Raw genomic sequence first — 9,556 nt, 5'->3', positions numbered from 1 at the left:
CATAAAACAGACTTCTGCCAAGGTAGACAGTTCAGTAACTTCTGTATTAAACTACTGTGCTGTTTTAGCATTTATGTGCATCTGTCAAGCATTTCACAAACATTTCATGGGTCATGGATGTTTGATGTGTGTATATAATTATGGCGGTTGGCCAGCTGGCAAGCTGTTAATGGTGCTTCAACAACTCTTGCATCTGAACAATAACAACACTCATGCATGCTATACAGTTCCACAGCAATAATGCAATGTAAGAGCCAACAGATCAAAACCATTTATTTTTCATAGCAATCATCGGATGTTGCCATAACAAGGCCTATTTGTGGTGAATTTGCAAAGTTGACAAGTGGCTGCAAATTTTCTGATAATTCTTAAAGGGGGGTGAAATGCTTGTTTTCACTCAATATCCTGTTAATCTTGAGTGCCTATAGAGTAGTACTGCATCCTTCATAACTCCAAAAAGTCTTTAGTTTTATTATATTTATAAGAGAAAGATAGTCTGTACCGTTTTTTCCCGGGAAAAACACGAGCGGCTGGGGGCGTGACGTGTGGGCAGAGCTAAAGAATCACGAGCGTGAGTAGGCTTTTACGTTGAGAGCGCTAGAAACTGTGACATTACCGTGAGGAAAAAACCATCATCCAAAACAAACCATGGCTAACAGTCAGATTCAGCCGTATATTTATGATCCAGAATCAGATCCAGAGGCTGAAATTGAACAAGAGCAGCAGCATCAATGATTACAGCAGGACGTCTCTATGTGGTATGTATTGAAACTGTATATATTTGCTTAGCGGTTTTGCAAAATGACTGAGTTCCACTTTATGTCGTCTTTTTTTTTTTTTTTTTTTTTAAGGTGTACATGTGGAAAGTGCAGTTTGATGACAACATTGCATGTTGTTTACTTGATGTGCTTATGCGCTGATAGCTAAGTTTATTACACAGAGATATTTGAAGCAGTTTTACTCACCGCCTGCGGTTCCAACACACGATCGTGACCCTTTTTCTTTGGGACTGCATTAACCTTAAGAAATCAAACTGGGCCTTGTTTGTAAAACAAGCATCTTCGAAATACAGGGAACAAACAAAAACACTTGCACACCTCCGTTGAAGCTCTGTAAAAATAAACTCCATCCACTGGTCCCTTAATGCTGTTTTTTTTTTTTTGGTAATCTGTGCAGGGTTGTCTTGCCCTGGCAACCAACCGTGTACCAGGACATATGCTGAAGAGACAGCAAAAATAGATAGATAGATAGATAGATAGATAGATAGATAGATAGATAGATAGATAGATAGATAGATAGATAGATAACAGACATTTGAATAGAGAGAACCCTGTTGTTTGGAAAGCCTGTCAGGAATCAATTAGTTCCTTATCTCAGATGGTGTGAATGGCAAGATGTGAGGGAAATCGCTGTCTAATTCCCAGAGGAGCTCTGTCAGTTGATGGCCTATCAATTCTGCATCCACTCTTGTCCTCCAGTAAATGAGGACAGTGCTGGAGAGAGAAAAAAAAAAAAGGAATACATAAAACTAATTTAGCAAAACATCTGCTTGTCAGGTAAGAAATCATTTGACAGACAGTAAGTGGAACTCCTCAATTAAATAAATGAGTAGACATGAACTGATAAAATGTCCAGCATGCTGATTATTTATTAATGCATGCTTACATGAATATATCTATTTAGCAACATAAAAATGATGAGAAAAAAAATCCTCTGTGTACAGTGTATATATATATATATATATATATATATATATATATATATATATATATATATATATATATATATTGTTATGACCTGATTTTCCTGCTGTGTGTGTGTACTTTCTCCTCCCTCTTACTCTATGAAACATATTCTGCTATGCCTTTGGAGAAGAGCGTTAAAGTTTCGAAATTCCCTAAGCCAGTTTTACCTGTCGAAACTCGTGAATGCTTTTACTGCCATGAGCCTAGCCACTTGATTGCGACGTGTCCATCATTGAAAAAGAAAAACAAGGGGAAGTCAACTAAAAGTGTCGGTTTTGTCCATAAGATCGGTGGCCAACTTAATTCGGATATTGATGCAGCGTTTGATCCTTTTGTGTGTGAGGGAATGATTTCCCTTAGTGGATCTGAAGAAGATTTGGTTCCTGCAACCATGTTGCGTGATACAGGGTCTAATCAATCGTTCGTGTTAGCTAGGGCGCTGCCATTTTCTGAGAAAAGTTACTGCGGTTCTGATGTTCTTATTCAAGGAATTGAATTGGGTGTGTTGAAGGTACCGTTGCATAACATGTACATTCGATCCGGGTTAGTAACAGGCTTTGTAAAGTTGGCAGTACGTCATGAGTTACCTGTAAGTGGTGTTGCATTAATTGTAGGTAACGATTTAGCCGGGGAAAAGGTACTCCCAATCCCCGAAGTTATTGAAAATCCTATGTTGGATTCTGTTATTTCCGGTGAGTTAGCATCAGAATTTCCTTTGGTTTTTATGGCGTGTGTAGTTACACGCACTCAAGCGCGTAAGTTTGATGATTCGATTGGTCTTTCGGGTACCTTCATGGCCGCAGAGGGTAGAGCGAAAACTGAGTGTTCTGTGGTAACAGCTGAGTTGCCCGACTTTGAGGCACTGTCTAGGAGCAATGGTGCTGAAATGGAGTCGGCTGAGTTGTCGCTGTCCGCTGACAAGGTTCTGATCTCTGTTGAACAGCAGAAAGACCCTTCTTTATTGTGCTGCAGGAAAAGGGCGCTTACTCTTATGGACATTGAAGGTAAATCAGTAGGATATTTTTGGGACAGTGTGTTGAAGAGAAAGTGGACTCCAGCAAGGTCGGATGGTTTAAGTTGGGATACGGTTTACCAGCTCGTAGTACCGAAATGTTTACGCAACCAGGTTTTGAGCATAGCTCATGATAATGTTGCTGGCCATTTGGGAATTACTAAAACCTATTATCGAATCTTACGTTATTTTTTTCTGGCCTGGTATTAAATCCGATGTGGTTCAGTATTGTCGTTCGTGTCACGTGTGCCAGGTTGTAGGAAAGCCTAATCAAATCATCCGTCCTGCACCTCTTCAACCTATTCCTGTTTTGGGAGAACCTTTTGCTCTGATAATCTTGGATTGTGTTGGGCCGTTACCGCGAACTAGATCGGGGCATGTCTATCTGCTTGCGCTCATGTGCACGACTACTCGCTATCCAGAGGCAGTACCGTTACGTTCTTTAAAAGCGAAAGCTGTTGTGAAAGCTCTGGTTACGTTTTTTTCTACTTTTGGTTTTCCTAAAGTGATCCAAACGGACCAGGGAACAAATTTTATGTCTCGACTGTTTAAACCGTTATTGTCTCAGCTGAAGATTACGCATGTTACGTCTAGCCCGTACCGACCTGAGACGCAGGGAGCGCTCGAAAGGTTTCATCAAACCTTAAAGTCCATGATGAGTAAATACTGTGTCGAGTCAGGAAAGGATTGGGATGAAGGGCTGCCTTTACTTATGTTTGCTGTCCGTGAGACCGTTCAGGAGTCGCTGGGGTTTAGCCCGGCGGAATTGGTTTTTGGGCACACGGTGAGGGGCCCACTGAAGATGCTGAAAGAGAACTGGCTCTCTGAACAGCCATCCGAGTGTAATCTGCTGAATTATGTCGGTTGCTTTCGGGAGCGACTGCATGATGCTTGTAAACTGGCTCAGACTGCTTTGGAGAGTACGCAGACAAAAATTAAAAGACGTTTTGATAAGACTGCTGTGGTTCATTCATTCTCTGAGGGGGATAAAGTACTAGTTTTACTGTCAGTTCAGGGTGCTGCACTACAAGCTAAATTCTCTGGTCCGTACGTCGTTGACCAGAAGCTAAGTGACACGAATTATGTTATTCGAACTCCCGAGCGACGGAGAAAAACCCGTGTGTGTCACGTAAATATGCTGAAGTTGTATGTTGGTCGTGTGGAAGATGTGGAGTTTGCCAGTCACAACCCAGTCTTTTTATGCCCTATTTAGAGTTTTCTACTACCCTTAGGCGCAGGGCGTAATAATAATAATAATATATATATATATATATAAAGTTGTTAAGTGTGTTAATAACTGCTTTATTAACATATATCCCTGCTGTAATTCATGATAAAGTCATGTTTTTATAAAACATTTAGTAGTTTCCAGCTATCTATTTTTGTAAACTCATCTAAAGTGAGGACTATTTATACATTTAAAGCACAACAATATATATATATATATATATATATATATATATATATATATATATATATATATATATATATATATATATATAATATAATATAATTATGATCATTAGCTGGAGTGCCCATAACTCCAATAGAGGGCACTCCACTTAGGACTCTGGTATTTTTGTTCCCTTCCTCTTTTTCTAAATCTATTTCCCATCCTGCCTCATTCCTGGGACTGATTGCACACACACATACACCTCCATCTAATTACACACAACTACTACTAATACACCTGCAACTAATACACACACACACACACACACACATTTAAGCAGCACAATCACTCTCAGTCTTAGTGTAGTCTTGTTTAGTTCTGTCTGGCATGTCCGAGCGTTTTCCTAGTGTTTGTTGCTTCTGTGTTTGACTTTGGATTGTTAATACCGACTGTGATTCTCTGCTGCCTGCCCTGACCTCTGCTTGTGTCTGTTTTCGATTTTGGATGTCCTTTGATCATTGCCTGTTTGACCATTCTGAAAATAAACCACTGCATATGGATCTGAACGTCTCTGACTCCATGTTACATATATATGCTTCAACACTGTTCCTCAAAACACTTTTACTGTACAGTGCATGATTTAGTAGTTTAATATATACTACCATTTTTCATCACACGTATGGCCTTTACTGGTTATTTTGCTTTGAAAGTACTGCAAATGAGCCTGGGTTGCTTTTTTTGTTGTTGTTTACTGTGCCTGCACTTATTTTGTAACTTTGTAATATTTAAAATATTCTACAATTTAATAATTTTATTTTAAAATAATGGTTTTAATGATTGCATCAGTAAAAACAAATGCTTTGTTAAATATAAAATATTTGCATTTTACTTTATTGTGGTGTCCATACTATATGAAGCAAAATGAATGAAATTAATGATTTATCAAATAAATCACAAACTATTAACCTATATTTGATTACATAATCCATGTAATCACTGTGGTAAAGTAAATTAAAATATTGTAAAGCCGATGACTACTTGACCACAACTACAAAATAATGGTCAAATCAACAACATTAAACCAATTAAGCATCAGCTGGTTCAAATCATTCTAGCCTTTAACTTACCTTGCCATTTGGTTTAATAGGTGAGGCTTGACTCACAGAGACCACAGCTGTCACTGACTATTAATGTGTCACATTGAGTGGGATAAAAAATAATAGCAGTAATTTCAAAATGTTGCCAGCCAGAGAGGTTAAAGAAACACAACACCATGTGAATGCTTATCGGCTCTTTAATTAAATATTCTGTTCTGTACCATGCAATAATTATTCTCTTATGGCATTTTAAAGGGGAAATATTAGACAGTCACAAGCTGGTACAGCTCAAGTAAAGCCATTATAGCTTACAAAACAATGTAATTGTTCATGACATCAGAAACAGAACAGTCCAGAGAACTGAACATTTAATGAATGTGCCACTAAAGGCACTATTTTCAAATTTTAATGAAGTCTGTGCCACTAACAAAACTGCAGTATCACATGAATACTCATCTCCAACTGCCATATGAATCTGCATCTATTCACAATGCTGTTATTGCCTCACTGATGCGGAACAGAATGGTAGAGCAGCCTTTAGAAAAATAAAAAGAAGAAAAAAAGTAAAGACATGATGACTGAATATGCAATGACACTTGATTGCCCTTTGAAATGAGTCAACCTGCATATTAATACTCTCCTTAGTAGAACACATAGGGCAACAGACTCTACCAAACAAGTATAGTTTGATTAGTTGTTCCTCAAGTGCTGCAAGAAGTATTTGAAGACACATTTAAAATGTATGAAGAAAAACATTAAGAATAGCCCACTTCCAGGCAAAAAAACTAAAACAAAAACTTTCCCTCGGGGAATCATAAAATCACCAAATCGACCAATCATCAATTTATGTTCCTGTGGCTCAGTGGTAGAGCATTGCGTTAGCAGTATAAAGGTAGTGGGTTCAATTCTCAGAGAACACACATACTGGTAAAAAAAATAAAAATAATAATAAGTTATGGTAAGATGGAAAATAAATAAATAAATGACATAGCATAACATAACAACATTAAATACTGTGGAAGTAAATGGCTACCAGCAACTGTTTTCTAAAAAAAAAACTATTCCTTCTGGGTGAACTATCCCTTTAAGAACATGGGGAAATGAGAGTGTTTCATCTCTATTTCAAAAAAGTATAATCTAACACAGACATTAAAGTAAGACATAATGAAATGACAGTGAGAATTACTAAATTTTTATGTAGCTGTGAGCAGGTTAACTCTAGTTTAAATTTAGAAGTCATGGTATATAATTTTATGGGTGGGCCCTTAACCCTTGTGCCTAATGACCTTATCAAAGGGCCTGATACATTGTTCCAAGTCGGCCCAATGTCCATACAAAAGTGCACATTCCTGCATTTAAAACAAAATGGAATTTGACACAAAGTTCTTGGAATGTATTTGAAAAGTTTAATTACCTGACACTTCGCTTTAACAGACATTGCAATGATACAACCTTTGTGAATGGCACTTCGATTATGGTGGCTGGCAGCTCTCTGTCTGCATTCCCATTGGTTGTCGCCGCATTGCACCATTGCTCATTGGCATAAAGTTGAACTCTTCTCAACATTCGCTGTTCCTCACGTCACCTCAAATACTAAATGAAATTGAATTACTTCTTTGCATATGCTTTATTACTACTGTATGTTGCTGCAAATTACTGTCATTTCGAACACAACTTTAGAGTGATGTTTGGATTAGAGTATGTGTAATACATTTGCAAAAAACACATAATGCTGTTGGCTACTTGTACAACTCACTCAACAATTTAACATCTGCATATCTGTTCTCCAAAATTCATGTAAAGAATGTTTTGGCACTCTGAAATACAACTGTCAAATGAGAATGAATCATACTGATTGTTGTCATTCAACTTGCAAAAAATACCTAGAAGCTGAACTGCATTGAGTTTTTGCATAAGCTCACGACTTAAAGACTGCATATGTGTGTGGTCTTTTTAAGAGCAAGAAGGTTGCCATGTATTTGTATATAAGTCATTATAATGTGACTGAAAACAGTCTGCACCATAAGAAACAGCTAGGTGAAGTCAGTGAACCCCTAAAACTCTGTTTATATCCTTTTCAATTGCAGTCACAAACTGGTGGACATAAATTGTGTAATAAGAGCTCCTATTACACTGGTGCAACTCAGTAATGAATACAGAAAATTGGCACTTATAGTGTGATCTATAGCTCATTGTACACACATTCAGCACTCTCATTAAATTTAAATAATTACTCAAAAAAAAAAAAAAAAAGCTATTGATGCATTGAAAATACATAGACTATTTCTCTTTTCCTATCATAAATTGTGTTGAGTACTTTTAGACACTTACTTAAAATTGCATAAAGACATTACATTATTGTCTTCCTACACAAACCGACAGTTATAAACTCATCTACAAAGATCCCTGTAAATTATTATTTTTCACCAGATCAATTAGATTCCAGAAAGTCCTATTTCTCTTCTTGCTAACATCTGCTTCATTAATCCACAGGGCCTGTGATATGTCAATGTATTGAGTCATGTAAGCTGCTTCAAGATTAATTTAATTTTGAGGGGCAGATTTATTAACAGCTTGTGCCAATTGCGCAAACCCTGTTTTGGCGTTAAAAAACAACTGTCAGGATGTACTGAAAACACACAGTGAAACAATAGTAATGAAAAGGAGTCGACAAATTTATTGCATATGCACTTGTAGGAGTTTCCCACATAATTTATGGGAGGAGAGTATTTAAATAAATCATAGAAAGTTATTTACTAAAGTTTGTAGTAGTCCGTTTATTAGTATTTGTGGCATTATTTAACCCCCGAAAAGCAAGTCTTAACCCATTTTGCACCTGAGTTCTTAGTATATGGCCGATACAATAGAGTATAGAGTGAGTGAATCCAGCTATGGAAACAGCAGCATACTGGACCAGGACACCCAAAGATGTGACACTACCAACCGTATAATTAAATAGAAGTGCTTCTGCATATGGAGAAACAGAGAAGACCCAATATTGAAATAATGCACTTATATGCATATTAAATCAGTGAAATTAATTTGTGCAAAATGTAATACATTTAGAATGATTGTTGCAAAAAGAATGGATAAAACGACAAAATTGCATAGTATCAATTCTCTGCTCTTCTGAACTAAGATAAGGAAAATGAGCTTTACTCTTTCCTTTAATCGGATTGAGAAAAATCATCATCCTCTTTGCTTTTCTCCCAGAAGTAAGTCCTATTATCGGATCGGTGTTCCTGTGCTTCCATTCGCAGTCTTTGCTCTTTAAGTGTGGTAGGCTGATTCTGGCTCTGAGGTTAAGCCTGTTTTATGCAGGAGTCTTGTAGTATCACATGTGTTGCTGGGAATGTGCTTGTCCAATAGAGACTTCAACAAATATCCACGGATTATATATACAGTATATATATACTTATATAAACATGTACAAATTGTATTGAAGGAATTATTTCTATGAGCCCATCTTTTGAAATAAGAGCACAAAATGTCATTTCAAGACTAAATAACTGAAATGAGAATTTCAATTGAATTATTGAAATAAGGCTGCAAAATTTAATTTAATATTTTTAATGAAATATGATATGAAACTAATACATTTATTTATTTGCCGCAAATAAATAACAGATATATATTTATATATAGATTTATTATTATTATTATTATTATTATTAGTAGTAGTAGTAGTAGTAGTAGTAGTAGTAGTATTGTCACAGCCACACCTTCTACACTCCCGGAATCGGACACTTACGCCACACCCACTCGTCCCCAATCACCCGAATTCTGAACTCCTGTGCATCATCACCAGAACCACATATAAAGCCATCAGTCACCATCACTCATCGTCTGGTCTTGCACCGATCTCCTCACTTGCCTGAACGCCATTATTAAACCTACCTGAACTCTTGAACCCTCTTCATCCTCGTCAGTCTTCCTGTCCCCATCGTCTTCATCTGAGCACCATCTGGATCACCGTTCACCATAAGGGAAGTTGTGTTGTCACCATTCTATCCACGTGTCAAGATTCACCTGTGTCTGAAACCTCTGATTCACATTAAACTACCTTATCACTGAATCCTCTGTGTCCTCGTCTGTGTCTGACAGAAGACCAGACCGCATGCAGAGCTCTTCGGACACGGGCGAAGTTAAAATCCGTCTTTGGCCATCAAACTTCTGCATTGTCTGTCCATGACCAATTATTTACCATTCACCAACAGAGAGATGAATCTGTGAGTGATTATGCCATACGCTTCCGTACTCTCGCTTACATAAGCGGCTGGAATGAAACTGCCTTAATTACAGCATATCG

Source organism: Carassius gibelio, chromosome B18 (assembly GCF_023724105.1).
Source record: "Carassius gibelio isolate Cgi1373 ecotype wild population from Czech Republic chromosome B18, carGib1.2-hapl.c, whole genome shotgun sequence".
Lineage (NCBI taxonomy): Eukaryota > Metazoa > Chordata > Actinopteri > Cypriniformes > Cyprinidae > Carassius > Carassius gibelio.
This window is presented reverse-complemented; position numbering follows the sequence as displayed.